At 36.6% G+C, this 16,663-nt stretch overlaps 1 non-coding gene across 1 annotated transcript; it reads right to left on the bottom strand.

The window, feature by feature from the left end:
* Positions 1–3,703: 3,703 nt before the first annotated feature.
* On the bottom strand, positions 3,704–3,809 carry LOC120361563 (U6 spliceosomal RNA). The gene has a single exon (XR_005577740.1). It is a non-coding gene; the product is annotated as a U6 spliceosomal RNA (small nuclear RNA).
* Positions 3,810–16,663: the final 12,854 nt, after the last annotated feature.

The raw sequence follows: 16,663 nt of genomic DNA, 5'->3' as shown, positions 1-16,663 counted from the left end.
TGGTCAGTTATTTGTCCTCAGGTGAAAATGATTCTCACACTAGTATTTTTCAGCAGACAAGCTGAGCTCATGAATATACAACTCACGACTTCCTGCAGCCACATGCTCCTTGTGGAACAACTTTGCAGAGTGGTAAAAATCAGCATGTTCATTAACAGGCCCAAGCATATAGTCTCCAAGTAACAGAAACTAAGAGGCAAAATATAGATAAACTTAAGACCTTAAGACTTTACTTTGTTTCAGTACTCTGTCTTACTTGGAAATGATTTAGGTATTCAATAAATATCTGTCAATTAACTAACTTTAGTGTAAATCTGAGGTTTTAAGTTGCCTAAAGATCTTGGAAATTATCTTCAAGCTGACATACTATAAAACATAATTACTATTGATATAAAGTTTGTCATTATAATAATTTATTTGGTTAAACACAAATTTATATTTTTCATAATTTTAAACATTAATCTTAAACATTAGTAATATAAGTTTAATAAATCAGTAAATCTGTATACATTTGCACAGACTGTTCCCAAGAAGAATAAAAATCTATGTATATATTACACTTAACCCTGATAAATCAGAGAAGACATAGTTGTTTTTATTAAAACCAAAGATATTAAACTAGTCTTGTTTGCCAAAGCTTTATCTAAATTATGTGAACTTGAATTCCTAAATCATATCCAAGTTACTTTCTGTAAAAATAAGTTTTGAATCAAGACATTGAAAGTAAGATTCAAGCCGGGCGCGGTGGCTCAAGCCTGTAATCCCAGCACTTTGGGAGGCTGAGGCGGGTGGATCACGAGGTCGAGAGATCGAGACCATCCTGGTCAACATGGTGAAACCCCGTCTCTACCAAAGATACAAAAAATTAGCTGGGCATGGTGGCGTGTGCCTGTAATCCCAGCCACTCAGGAGGCTGAGGCAGGAGAATTGCCTGAACCCAGGAGGCGGAGGTTGCGGTGAGCCGAGATCGCGCCATTGCACTCCAGCCTGGGTAACAAGAGTGAAATTCCACCTCAAAAAAAAAAAAAAAAAAAAAAAAAAAAAAAAAAAAAAAAAAGAAAGTAAGATTCAATTTTCACTCCCCCCGGCCCCACCTCTTTTTATGGAGAACAAGTTCTCTCTGTATTGCTCAGGCAGGTCTTGAACTCCTGGGCTCAAGCTATCTTCCTGCCTCTGCCTCCCTAAGAGCTGGAATGATAGGTGTGAGCCACCATGCCCGGCTAGATTCAATTTTCTTAATTTCTGGAAATATTATAAATATTCAATTTATATAAGTATTTACTAATCTCTAAAATAATAAGAATAGAAAACCATTAAGAGATTTTATAATCTAATGATTAATACTGTCCTAAGATACAGAAATATTACACAATGAGCGGTAAAGACCTTTCTGAATTACAAATGCATATGCAGGTAGGCATAGAGAGAGCTTACAGCTTCAATTCTGCAATTTTAGCTATGGGTCAAGTATAAATATGTAATTACAAAACTCATTGGTTCATATCAAAAAGCTGTTCTGTTCACAGCAGGTATGAATCCTTAATTTATTTGAGCTCAGTATGGACAGGTAGACAAACAGAAGAGACTAACACACCAGATTGTCAACTCTCATCTAAGAGAGACAGACTTCTTTAAAATCATTAATCTGTTACAGAGATCACCAAATGGTCAGACCACAAACCCAAAAGAAGCCACCATCAGGCCAGGTGTAGTGGGCTCATGTCTTTAATTCCAGCACTTCGGGAGGCTGAAGTAGGTGGATTGCCTGAGGTCAAGAGTTTGAAACCAGCCTGGCCAGCATGGTGAAACCCTGTCCGTACTGAAAGTACAAAAATTAGCTGGGCATGGTGGCACATGCTTGTAATCCCAGCCAATTGGGAGGCTGAGACAGAAGAATCACTTGAACTCTAGAGGTGTAGGTTGCAGTGAGCCAAGATTGTACCATAGCCCTCCAGCCTGGGTGACAAAAGCAAAACTCCATCTCAGAAAAAAAAAAAAAAAAAAAAAAAAAAAAAAAGGAGAAAGAAAAGAAAAAAAAAAAGCCACAATTGGAAATCAAATGAGTTCTCACAAGGAATCAAAGTCAAGTCCCCACCATGCTGCCAATGGGCATGGGTCCCCAGAGTGCATGAGTTGAGAGCCCAGCATGAGTTGAGAGTCAGAACCATCCCTGGTCCTCAGAGCACCCATCAAGAATGGAGCACAAAGGGCTCCAACAGGCCTCCTTGCCTGGGTGGAACAGACGGAGATCTGAAAGCAAGATGTGATCCTATCCAAGTCATGGCACCAAAGCTGTGAAAGACAAATGCTATAAAAAGATAAGGATATGATTTTATTCAGGCTCTTGCAATTGGGAGAACATTCATGAATGTGGAACATCTCAAAGAAGAGGGAGAAATCCTGGAGTTTTGAACAGGAAGTCATGAGAAAGGATGGACTGGAAGTCTTATTGGATTTACAAGAGAAGGCATTCTTATCTTGCAATATGTGAGGGCAATGTGGCCCTCTGTGATGTGCCATTTCCCAGAATACAGAAGCTGGGGATATTTCTTAACTGTTAAACTCTGAGGTTTAGTCAAGTTTCAACATTCTCACCCCCTCACCTTCTAGTAGATCTCAGCTGGTGAAGGAGTTTAGAGTTTGCAGTAGGTAAAGAGGCAGAGCTGTATAACTTGGAAAAGTTACTAAAGTGATTTTGATTACACTGTCTTTCAAATCAAAATCACTTATCTATTTAATAAGTTCCTTAAAGTCAGCAATTATATAGTTATATCACTTTGTAACACTGGAAGAGTTAGTTAATTTCTCTCACCATCCCTCTCCTACTCAGCAAAATTAGGAAGTTGCAGACACATACAAGAATGTTCATTGTATTTTTATTTATAAAACCAAAAGACTGAAAACAACCTAAATATACACCAATGGGAGAATGAATGAATAAAATAATTTATGGTCTACTATGGCAGTTTAAATAATTTGTTGTACACACATTATCACAAATACATCTTAAATATAACACGTTAAGAAAGAAAATCAGAGAATGATACCAACAGTGCATTATGTATGGAACTTTAAACTCACAATATAGAAACAATACTATGTATAATGAATGCATATATACATGCAACCATTTTTAAAAATGGAGAGAGTTGGGCTGGTCCAATCCCTGCCACTAGCCACATGTGGTTATTGAGTGGTTGGAATACAGCCAATCTGAATAGAGATGTGCTGTGAGTGTAAGTAACACACTAAAAAATGGTAACAATAGCTCATTAACACTTTCTAAATGTTGACTGTCTGAAGAAATAATATTTTGGATATATTAGATTATATAAAATAATTATTAAAATTAATTCCACTTGTTTCTTTTTACTACAAAAATGTAATTAACTTCTTATGTTTGTTTCAAAATGCCTTTATTGAAATAAGAATTAATATGTCACACAATTCTCTCATTTACATTGTACAATTTAATATTGTTTTTATATGTTCACTGGGTTGTACAATAATTGCTACAATAAATTTAGAACATTTCATTACCCTGAAAGAAGCCTGTTCCCATTACCAGTCAGGCAATCGCAAGTCTACTTTTTGTCCCTAAGGATGTACTTATAGATTGTCATTTTATAGAAATGAAATCATACGACATGCGGTCTTCTGTCACTGGCCCACTTAGCATAATGTTTTCTTTTTCTCTTTAAAAAAAAATATGAAATGTTTCATGAATTTGTGTGTCATTTTTGCATAGGAGCCATGCTAATCTTCTCTGTATTATTCCACTTTTGGTTTAATTTTTGATTTTGGAATAGTTCTACGTTTACAGAAAAATTGCAGACCGTACAGGGAGCACTTGCAGTGATACTCAGTTTCAGATAGCACTTGCAGTGATATTAGTTTCCCCTGCTATTAACATCTTACATCAGTATGGTGCATTTGCCACAATTCATGAACCAATTGTTTACACTGTTACTTAAATTCCTACTTTAATTTTTACATAATTGTACGTATTGATGGAATACACAGTAGCATTTTGATATATATAATGTACAATGATCAGATCAAAGTGATTAGTATATCCATCCTCCAAAACATCATTTCTTTGTGCTTGGAATATTCAGTATCCCCCCTTTAGCTATTGAAAACTATATATTATTACAAACTATAGTTATCATACAGTGGTATAGAATACTAGAATTTATTGCTCCCACCTAACTGAAATTTGGTGTTTAACAAATATTATCCTATCCCCCCCTTTCTCCCTATTCTTGCCAGCCTCTAGTATTCTCTGTTCTACTTTTTTAGCTTCCACATACGAGTGAGAACATGCGGTGTTTAATTTTCTGTTCCTGTCTTATTTTAAATGTGGCTACTAGACATTTAAAATTACATATGTGCCTCCCATTATATTTCTGGTGGACAGTGCTGAACTAGAAGTTTACATCCCAAACATCCCAGATAACGCTTGCAGTGATATTTAAAGGAACTTTTAGTCATGAGTAATGTTGAATGCATTAAAGAAAATAGACTAGGAGCAAATATGACAAAAATGTTAACAGTTGTTAATTCTGAACTATGATAGTAGAGATAATTGTTACAATATTTGTCATGTATTTTTTATTTCTCAAAAAAGAAAAAAGTCTCCAAAAACTTGAATTATCTCCCACTCTTATGGTTGACTAAATAAAATGAGCGGTGAACTGGAATTTATTAAAAACTAGCCATGTAGGTTGGGCGTGGTGGCCCATACCTGTAATCCAGCACTTTGGGAGGCCAAGGCAGATAAAATCACTTGAGCCCAGAAGTTTGAGATCAGCCTTGGCAACATGGTGAAATCCCATCTCTACAAAAATAATAAATAAATAAGTAAAATAACTTGGTGTGGTGACGTGTGCCTATAGTCCCAGCTAGTTGGGAGTAGGTGGGAGGATTCCTGGAGCCTAGTAAGTCAAGGCTACAGTGAGCCACGATTATGCCACTGTACTCCAGCTTGAGTGACAGAGTGAGATCATGTCTCCAAAAACAAAATAAAAACAAAAGCAAAAAACTAGCCATATAGCTTTATTCACCTAATTTTTCTGTGCCTCGCTTTTCTTTTCTCCAAAATGAGTACTTGAAAGGAATCTTCAAGATCCTGCCAGCTCTCAGAGAAACCTAATTTGTTCTTTATCATATCATTTTGGAGGTCTGGCATAGTAAATAGTAATAAATATTGTAAAAACACTTGTATTTATCAAAATAAATGTTTCTAGTATTGGTGATGACATTGGCATACATTATTCCATGTAATTAATCTGAAGATAGTTGTTTTAGAAATTTGGTATAATTTTAAATTAATCACCATGAATATCCTGGGCTTGTTTTAATTTATTTTTCTGTTTCTATTAAAACATTTGCCTTTATCACACATCAGGGAACTCAGTACAACAACAGACGTTTATGCAGAATTTGATGATCTATGTTGTTAAGATGTATAATGTAGGTGATATTAGTAGTACATGGGAGTAATTATATTTTAGCCCATCAGAACAATGAAAAAGGCCTTCTGTTGACTCTCCATAAAGTATTACAGCATGAATAAACATTTAAAAATATGTTTAAAACATATATTTACTAAGAAATAAAGCATAAATAGTAATGTGGTCCATTACTAATTTTAAACTTTCAAAATGCAAGTAAATTCTCCTCATAAGTAATTTTTTTTTTTTTTTAGACAAAGTTTTGCTCTAGTTGCCCAAGCTGGAGTACAGTGGTGTGATCTCAGCTCACTGCCACCTCTGCCTCCTGGGTTCAAGGAATTTTCCTACCTCAGCCTCCCAAGTAGCTGGGATTATATGCACGTGCCAACATACCCAGCTAATTTTTTGTATTTTTAGTAGAAAAGGGGTTTCACCTTGTTAGCCAGGCTGCTCTTAAACTCCTGACCTCAGGTGATCTGCCTGCCTTGGCCTCCCAAAATGCTGGAATTACAGATAGGAGCCACTGCGCCAGGCTGTAATATCTTTATTCAAAATATACCCTTCCCAAAGCTACTAGTCATAGCTACATGCTTAAATGTGGGAGAGAAAAAGTGACTTATCTTAGTTCTTTTGGGTTTTTTTCTGTATATATCCAAAAATCATCATCTTCTCATTTTATATTTTCTTTTCTGTATAATGAGTATTTGCTTTGGTGGCAATGGGTGACTTCTAAGATATGCAAATGTGAAAGCTAGACAAAAATAGGAAACTTAGATGAAGTTAACCTAATAGTAATTTTTATCAAAATATATTCAAAGGAGACTTTATCAGGTAAGATAGAGAATCTATACTCTCTGGGCAGATTACACAGAAAATAAATAATCATCATTTGTTAAGAGTTATAAAATTAATTTATAGTTTTAACAGATTAAAATCAAATTCTAGGCATTTTGCAAACACATTTAGCCGGAAGAATACACAGAAATTTTTCTTATGGATAAACCCATCGTAACCAAGCCATCTTTGATAAAATTTTAACAGCATTTACTGCTTTCTTTCCAGGCTGAAGTATTATAAAGCAAGAGAAATAAATGATTCGTCCTTTCTGCAGACCTTCTACACCTTTCTGTAACTGTTCATTGTTTGTATTTTTCTATCATCTTTAGGTTTCACATTCTGGAACAGCCAGAACTTTAAGACAAGATTCTTCTTTTTTTTTATATAAATGAAAGTGCATTCCATTATGTACTTGGCCACCATATTAATATTTCTATGTCATTATTGTTCACAGTATAGCCTCAAAATTCTTATTAGTGATAACTTTATCAAAGTCACTGTCAGTCTATTTGTGTTGCTATGAAGGAATACCTGAGGCTGGGCAGTTTATGAAGAAAAGAGTTTTGTTTATTCGGCTTATAGTTCTGCAGACTGTACAGGAAGCATGATGCCAGCATCTGCGTTGCTTCTGGTGAGGTCCTCAGGCTGCTTCCATTCATAGTAGAAGGTGAAGGGGAGCTGGAGTGTGCAGAGATCACATGAAGACAGAGGAGGCAAGAAAGAGGGGAGCAGACACCACAGTCTTTTCAGTAACCAGCTCTAGCAGGAACCAATAGTAAGAACTCACTTATCCCTTTCACCCTGAGGGTGTTAATCTATTCATGAGGAATCTCCTCTCAAAACCCAAACACCTCCCACTAGGACCCATCTCCAACATTCAGGATCAATTTAAACAATATCTAAACATAGCTATATCTTGAAACATAGATTATTAAGCATAATTTTAAGTATATAGCTATATTTAGAAATTACCTGAATGTCCATTAGTTATTTTTTACTTAACATTTGTCTAAGGTTTTAAGTCATCTAGCAATCTTAGATATTATATTCAACCTGATACTCTAAAATATGTCATATTTATGTCATCACTAAGTATCACTAAGTATTAGTAATGATATAAAAATTTTTTCACATTAATGTTTCAAATTAATTGAACACAATTTAACATTTTCACAGTCTCTAGTATTATATAGGAGCAACTGTAACTTTTTCTTGATAAATAATCTGTTAAATATAAAGGTCTGATAGACTAGTTTCTTCATGAGACATTAAATCCTAATCTTATAAAATGTACTCTTGTACTCTATGCTGATAAAATTTGGGAATGGATACACAGCTGCATTTGTTTGCTTTTTTAAACCCAAATTATTAAACTAAGGATTGTTAAACTGTAATGTATAAACTCGTATTCTATGTACACATATTTTTAAGCTGACCAGTTTATGGGAAGATCTTTTTTTTCTTGAAAGGCTACCATTTTGAACAATTTTCAAAGTTTAACTTCCGAATTTTCTGTAAATTTTTGAAACATTGTCTCTACAGGTCAATGAGAACAGAGTTCCTCAAATTTAAGGTATATTTTAATCTAACTTATTAAATCTTTTGGAAGTAGAAAAATATTTAATTCTCAAAAACAGGAGTTAGATGTCTTTCTGAAATAGAGACATACCTACATAGAGAGAGCTCACAGTTGTAGCCACAGATCAAAGTAAACATAGAAACAAAAATCCACTGTCCAGATCTCAAAGAGTTGTTCTTTTCCGTAGTGGGTACAAAATTCTTTTATTTTTTTAGAGACAGGGTCTCGCTTTGCCACCCAGGTTGGAATACAGCGATGCTTTCACAGCTCACTGCAGCCTTTACCTCTATGGTTCATGTAGCCCTCTCACCTCAGCCTTTTAAGTAGCTGGTAGCATACTACCATGCCAAACTAAGTTTTATGTTTACTTGTTTTTATTGTCATTTGTTTATTTTTGTTGATTGTTTTCTTTTTGTTGAGATGGGGTCTTGCTATGTTGCCTAGGCTTGTCTCAAACTTCTGGGCTCAAGTGGTCCTCCCACCTTGGCCTCCCAAAGGGCTGGGATTACAGGCAGAAGCCACTGAGTTTGGCACACAATTCTTAATTCATTTGAGCTCATAGACAAACAGACAGAAGACTAACAGGTTGGATTTCATGTTGTTTCTCCTTCCTTTTTTTTTGACAAGTTCTCCCTTTGTTGCCCAGGCTGCTCTCCTGGGCTCAAGTGATCCTCCTGCCTCAGCCTCCCAAACTGCTGGGACTACAGGCATGAGCCACTGCACCTAGCCCCATGTTGTTTCTCATCTAACAGAGATCTACATCATCCATCTAACACAAATCACCAAATGACCAGACCATAAAACTAAACTCCCAATCATTACTGCCATCAAATAGCAAATAATTTCTCACTGTGAGTGATCAGGACAAAAGCAAAACCACAAAATGAATAGAAAGTAGAAGGAAAGCCTAGAGAGACAGCAAATTTAAACCTCTGTGACAACTTGGAAGGAACCAAACAACACAAAACAACAAAACCAGTGGGCTTAAACAGGTCACTTCTTAAGCCAAGCATTTTATTTGGCTCAAGTGAGTCCCCTTCATAATCTGGGCAAAACAAAATTGGTATATTTCTTTGCCAATTGACCTTTAAAAAACTTTTTATTGTGGAATATTTCAAACATATATAAAGTAGAAAAGACAGTTTAATAAAATCCATGTGCCCATCACTGAGCTTTAGTAATTGTCATTCATGCCAATTTTCTTTCATCTAAATCCACATCCACCTCCTCTTTCCCTCTGGATTATTTTCAAGTGAGTCTCACACATAATTCTTCACTTTTCCTTTTATACCTCAGTGTGGATCTACAAAAAGAACTCAAAAAAAAAAAAAAATGACTGCATCTCACATCTGCCCCGATAATTTACCGTAATCCCTTCATACAATTAATTATCCAGACAGACTTCAAATGTCATGAATTGATCTATAACTATAGTCTATGGGTTATTCAAATTAGAATTGAAATGAGTTCCACCTATTGCATTTGGTTGATTAACCTCATAAGTCTCATTGAATATGTGAATTTACTTTGTATTTTGTTGTTTAAAATGTTACCTTTTATTTGTTGAAGAAACTGGGTCATTGATACCTTAAAATGTCCTATATTCTGGATTTTGCTGATTGTACCACCAGGCTTTTGTTTAATATAGTTCTCAGTCCCCTGTATTTTCTATACACTAGTTGTTATATTCAGATATTTGATTAGATTCCATTTTGATTTATTGGCAAGAATTCTTCGTAAGTAGAGTTGTGTACTTTTGTCAAGGGTATGTACTATCTATCTTTTATTTGTGTGTGTGAAGCTAAAAGTGATCAATGGGGTCAGGTGTTGTCAGCCTGAATCTTTTATTATCAAGCTCCCTTTAAGTTATTTATCTAATGATTTTAGGTTGATGATCAAATACCAATCATTTTATTAGAAATTGGAAAGTAGTGATATTCTGTTATACCTTTATGATTTATTAGCTGGAATGCTTCTATTAAGAAAAATTTTAAAAAGATGTAGTAATCTAAATGTGCTTTAAGAGAATAAATCTGAATTGATAGGAAGAATGAGTAGGAAGGTAAGATACTGGGCGTAAAGATATAATTTAAGACTTCTAGAAGTCATGTCTGTGAGGGAATGAATGACCTGAACAAGGTAATAATGAGCAGGAGAAACTGGTCGAAAATGGAGCTCCAGAACTGGAGCAGGGAGTAGTATGCCTGACCCATCAGAAGGAGATCAAAGATCCTGATACCTGTGAAAATGTAATAGTAACAGTGAGGACTGGTGGTTTGGAGAAGGGGAGAGATGAGGGTATTATTTTGTCTGTTGTCATCTCTTTGTTAACGCAGGCATTCTTTCCCTGATGCATTTTCTATTGCTTTGGGGAGTCTGATTTTTAAGAGCTTTACAGTAATTTCTGTCAATTCCCTCAGGACCTCCTTCATGCTCTAATGTTTCTCACCATCTGGAAGTGGGAAAATTTTCTCAACATCTAACCAGAATTTTTATCCCCTACTTTTGCCTCTCTGAGCTGCAAACACAATCATTTCTAGGGTTTATGGCTAGACATCTCAATTTTTTTTTAAGTTTGAGGGACCACTGTGATGACTCAGCTAATTTGGAATTCAGAAGGTTGTCTCTGAGGATCTTTTAAATACATAAACAAAGGCATTTTATTCCATTCCATTGCCCCTACTTAACCTTTTTTTCTACCCCCCTAAAAGATTCTTCTCCCTCCTGCCCTCTTCAATTACAGAGCTGTCACTTCCAAGCCTGGCCCCCTGCTTGAGTAACCTATGTGGATAGTATTTAGTTCTGTGGGTCTTTGCCCATAAATCACTCTCCTACTTTCTAATCATTTATGTTACTGTTCTTCTAACTCCTTTGAGTTGATCCCTATTATTCTGGGATCAATGTGTCCAGGCCTGTATTCAGTATTCAAGAGCAAACTTACCAAAGACACTTAAAAAGAGATTTTTTTCTATTTGGTTACCATGCCATCAGTTTTCTGTTGTTGTTATTTTGTTTGTTTTGCATTGCCTGCCAATCTATTAATTCCTTAGTGTTCTTCCCGATACTGAAAATCCACATTTAACTTAAGATCATAGCGTTGAGCAATGAAATACTTTACTTCTGCTTTATTCTGGTTGTGCTGTTGCTTGGTTGAGCCATTAAGTCCAGAGATATTTTATTCCTGCTGTATCACAATGTAAATAATACACCTCTTCCTTAAACACTTCATAGAAATCGAATTTTTTAAAGTGGAACTTTTAAAAACTACACTAGAGGAACTGGCTACATAACACAATTTCATGTAAAGACTTTCTTGAAAAGTGTTTAAAACAAACACTTTTAAATGAACAATTCCCTAACCTGTCGAATTTTTGTGCATTGCATTTTTTTTAATGTGATGGGCGTCTGGGGGACACTTCTACTTTCATTTCTAATGTATGCAAAGAAAAAACCCAGAGATGGAGCAGTGTATTAAGTTATGCCAACAAGAGGAATTTTTAAGAATAAAGCACAGAGTGTAGGATAGGTTGGTCACTTACTTTCCATGGGCTGTGGCTGCTTCTGAGGAAAGTATTCATTGAGTGGTTGATGTGATTAATGTGTTTTTATTGTTGCAGTGGGCACCCAGTCCTCTGCACCTCCCCACCAGCTGAGAAAGGCAGACACTGAGAAAGAAAGTTTTACATTTGGAGCTGGTAATGGGTGCCGAAGTGGTTGGGGCCTCATATCATGTGTTCCATGACTCTTCAAACCTTGGAGAAACAATTGGTGTCTCATAATATCCATCTTTTGGAGAATCTGTAAAATAGACCAAGTGCCCTTTGAAAAAGGACAGTGAACCTCTTCTATCTCAGACTGTCTAAAAGAAGCCAGATCATTCACAGCAGTTTCAGATACAGCCCAGCCCAAAGACATGCAATGCAGCCATTAGTCCCACCTGGTCTCTTGCATAGAGATGGGACTCTGTGTTCTTTAGTTCCTGTGTGGGACAAGCAAACATGTTAGAACATGCCAGATCATGGAATAGAAACTGAGTCAAATTTTCCACATCCCAGGCCTTGGGAAGCCACCACAGAGCATCAGGGCTGACTTGAAGGCCATAATGCTGTTCAGTGCACTGGATGTTTAAAACCAGTAGTCTTGCTAATGTGTGGTTGAGCCCATTGTAACTGGTGTGTTGTTAATATTTTAGATATCAGCACTGAAAAAGCATTCCTGGCAAACTCAAAAAGGGTGCATTTTTGAAGTTATATTCCTGAACTCTTCAGTCTGCTCATTGAACAACAGTATTATTGAATTAGATCTCAGAATTTCCACCTGATAGTAGATTTATACTTAGGTCTCAATTTAGCTAAGTGCTCCAGGTTTAAAGAGTGACCCAGTTAATGAAAAGCAGTTATTTGTTTGATTAAAGTTTCCTTTTCCTGCCTGGTATGTGTTAGTGAATTACAAATATAAAGGACAAGATACTCTTTCTGAAATGTGTGCTGGGTGGCTCATTTTTTTCCTTACTAAATCCAGGGTCTAAACAGGGTCATATCTGGGATAAAGAGCTCCAACAAGTCCCAAGAGTGATACTTCCCACTCCTCTTTCACCCCCTATTTATAACCCAGTGAATTCTGATTAAAATGAACATTCCAGAAAGCTGATAAGAAAAAAAATAAATCTTGAGCAGTGTATGTGGTAGAAAATGTACTGTGTTGAGAACAAGCAGCAACAGGTAGTGTTAGCTCCATCTTGTAGCCGGGGACTGGAGAGGGAAGAAATACAGAATGTCTGCTGGAGCCATTCCTCCCATCCATGGCTATACCTGTCACTTCACACCTCCACCGATTCTACCACAGAAGCCAGGGTCATTTCCCAGATTTACCACTGAAAACCCTTCCCTTCCCCAAAGTGTAGCTAAACACCTGTTCAATGGGTAAGAAACCTCTAATAGCCCCAAGTTTCACTCTCTTGAAATACATTTTTCAACTCAGTCACTAACTGGTAATTCTTCATTTAACCTCCTATCCCACTTGTTTTACCTAAGTTAACATGCCCTAAAAGGCCAAATCTGAAACTCTCACAGAATCCTCTCTTCCATTATTCTCAAAAGCCTAGATAAATTGAAGAAACAAGATGATCATATGCAGAATTCAGATTACACTCTCACAGTGAGGCTAGGGATGGGGGTATGGGATGTATTGCACAATTCTTAAAACAGATTGGATTCGTGATCCAAGTGCTTGACTTGCTTTTTAGAGTATACCTGGATGAAAAGGTCTGTGGTAGAGATGGAAGGTCATCCAGGACTTGTCATGACCTGCTTAGTAAAAGCGTCTCAAAGTATAGTCTGTCCGCAGCAGATACCTGTTAATATGTTCCCCTTGAGTCTGAAAATGCCAGAAATCTGTTAAAGCTTGCGACTCATCTGTAACAAACTGTAGAGACAATTAGCTAAATTCATCTAATTTGTTGAAATTCACAGTTCAGATTTTAATTTGCAAGTTGAGTGGTTACAGCTGTTTGCCTTTCAATGCATGTTAAGCCTTTAGAAAGATGGTATCTTCTCTGTAATAATTTAACAGCATTGAGTTGAAGCACAATTCCCACAACTTCACTGGGCCTAAGTATTCCATGCTCAAAACAGTATTGATAAAATAATAGAAGGCCCAGGCCATCAAAAGGACCATCTGGACCATCCAGAGGACCAAAAGTGCCACTGGAGATAGTCTGACTTAATCCAAAGTGATAATCTCAGGTCGTGTTGTATTAGAATAAGGACACTTGGTGAGGTTGCCAGTAAGTGATGCTGTTGCATTAGAGGATAAGTTGTGCAGGGTATAAAGTGATGAATTCTCTAAGGTTCAGTCTATGAAATATACTAAAATGCATACTTTTAGTGCTTGTTTGCCTTTCTCGTTAATGTCTATGGAAGTTACATGAAGCAAGCAAATAATCACTGTTTAGGAGCCAAGGCAAATTGCTATTTTCTCGTTACATTACATGTAAGAGGGCAATCCTCTGTGTGATGAGAAATGAAGCTGTGATTGTAGTCACATTTGGAACAGCTTTCAAAACTTCGCTTGGACGGAATCCTTGAGGTTTTCCTCCCCTTGCAAATTTTTATAACAAAGAGTTAAGGTTTTGATAGCAGTAACCACAAGAGAATAAGAAAACTAGATTAGTGTTTGTGTATCATCTACTTATATTCTTCATTTGTGATGGGGCATTTTTGCACTTGTTTTTTGCTTGTGTTTGAGTGTATAGATGTATATACATCTAACAATATAGGTACAAAAATATCCAGAGTACTTTGACAAGAAATTCCCATCCATTGGGAACATGTGGATGGGTGTTTCCCATTCATCTCCATGTGTTGTATATTCACCTAAATCAATCTGGCCACAAAACCATCAGGTTTTTAAAAAATAGATACTGGCTGTAATAACAGAAATAGATGAGCAGAATAGGTTTTTTCCATAACAAACTTGTGATCAGGTAATCTGTAAAGTTAAAACAGGTGTCAGAAGAAATTCTAACAGACCATCATTTATTAGCAAGCAAGTACATAATTCATAGAACTGTATAATAAATAGGGTAACTGGCTGTCTCCCTTTGCCTAGAACTGTCCCAGTTTTGGCACTAAAATCTCAAGTCCAAGAAACACCTCGGTCTTGAGCAAACCAGGATCTCTGGTTATTCCATATACAATCTTTTCTTTGTTCCCTAACTACTCTTCGGGTCACAGATTAGAGGACTGGCACCAGGTTACAGCATTAGACTGCTAGAGAATTGATCACTCTGAATGAATGCTTTATATGAGGTTTATTTAAAAAAAATCTGAAGATGTAGTTAAGCTTATAGTTGGCATACTGTGGACATAGCCCTCTGGGCTGTCAGTTGGACACAAAAACACTTAGGACTGCAGCCCCAGGTGCCATTATTAAAGGTAAATTTGAAGAATCTGCTAAACTTCTTTTCATGCAAGAATGGAGTATCTCTAAAATACTTTAATTTATTCATAAATCTTGAAAACCACTCATTTTGTGTGAAGAACTCATTTTGGAACCTATTATATAATTCGTATTGATTAGTGATTACTTTAACCAAAGAAAGTCCCTTTCTAATACTCACTGTTCTGTGTTTTTAATGTATAATTCTGATCTCAATAGCTTTTGGGTTATAAGTGGTTTTTGGTTGCATGGATGAATTGTATAGTGGTGAAGTCTGAGACTTTACTGCACCTGTCACCTGAGTAGTGCATATTGTACTCAATATGTAGATTTTATTCCTCATTTCCCTCCTACCCTCTCCCTTCTAAGTCTCCCAAGTCCTCGCTTAGAATAACGGGTGAAAAACCCAATGCCGTTCGTTCTCACTTATAAGTGGGAGATAGGCTATGGGTAGGCAAAGGCATACAGAATGGCATAATGGATTGCAGAAGACATTATTTCATTCTTTTTGATGACTAAGTAGTATTCCATTGCATATATATACCACATGTTCTTTATCCACTCATTGGCTATTGGGCACTTGGCTGTTTTCATATCTTTGCAATTGTGAATTGTGCTGCAAGAAATATACAGGTGTCATTACTTTATTTTAAAAAGCCTCTACTGTTGATCATCAGAAAAGCTAGTTATAGCAGGCTCAGGTTTTCTGATTATACACCTGCTCATCACCAGTAGCGTGTAGAGTAAAACTAACCCTATGCATTTATATAACACTCTGTATGATCAAATATTTTAGAGCTGAAATATCACGTGCTTCAATAAAATCTGAAGGAAATCCATAGACTGAGAAACTTGGGACAGTATACTTTCTTTTTGTTTTGTTTTGTTTTTGAGATGGAGTTTCACTCTTGTTGCCCAGGCTGGAGTGTAATGGCACGATCTTGGCTGACCACAAACGCCACTTCCCAGGTTCAAGCAATAATCCTGCTTCAGCCTCCTGAGTAGTTGGGTTTACAGGCATGTGCCACCACACATGGCTAATTTTTTGTATTTTTAGTAGAGATGGGGTTTCTCCATGTTGGTCAGTCTGGTCTTGAACTCCCGACCTCAGGTGATCCGCCTGCCTTGGCCTCCCAAAGTGCTGGGATTATAGGCGTGAGTCACCATGCTCAGCCGGGACAGTATACTTCCTAAGGACAGAAAATCTAAAGAACTATTTTCTAAGAACTTTTTCACAATGTTTAGGCTGTCTTATGACAATATCAAACTTCAACAGAAAGGAGGTCAACTCAGTTTCTCTAGAAATAATAAGATTAAACTCAAGCCATTCTAGCAAAATGTTGACCTACCAGAGTTCGGGTTTTGGGGAATGGTGCTTGAATTCTAGTCCTCCTTCTACCTCTTAACAAGCTCTAAAATTTCAACAAGTCATGCCACGTTTTTTGAATTTTTGTCATCTTTGTTGTAAAAAGTGGCTGATCCTCAAAGTCCTTTCTAGGTCTTTTTTTCATTTCTTTTCTTTCTTTCTTTCTTTCTTTCTTTCTTTTTTTTTTTTTTTTTTTTTTTTTTTTTTTTTTTTTTGAGAAAGAGTCTTGCTCTGTTGCCCAGGCTGGAGTGAGATGGCACAATCTTGGCTCACTGCAACCTCTGCTCCCCAGGTTCAAGCAGTTCTCCTGACTTAGCCTACCAAGTAGCTAGGACTACAGGCATGTACCACCATGCCTGGCTAATTTTTGTATTTTTAGTAGAGTAGTAGTTGGTAGTTCAAGACCAACCTGGGCAACGGGGTTTCACCATGTTGCCCAGGTTGGTCTTGAACTACCATCCTCAGGTCATTCACCTGCCTCGGCCT

This window comes from Saimiri boliviensis, chromosome 13 (assembly GCF_048565385.1).
Source record: "Saimiri boliviensis isolate mSaiBol1 chromosome 13, mSaiBol1.pri, whole genome shotgun sequence".
Lineage (NCBI taxonomy): Eukaryota > Metazoa > Chordata > Mammalia > Primates > Cebidae > Saimiri > Saimiri boliviensis.
The sequence above is the reverse complement of the archived record's forward strand: the minus strand, read 5'-3'. Positions and strand labels throughout refer to the sequence as shown.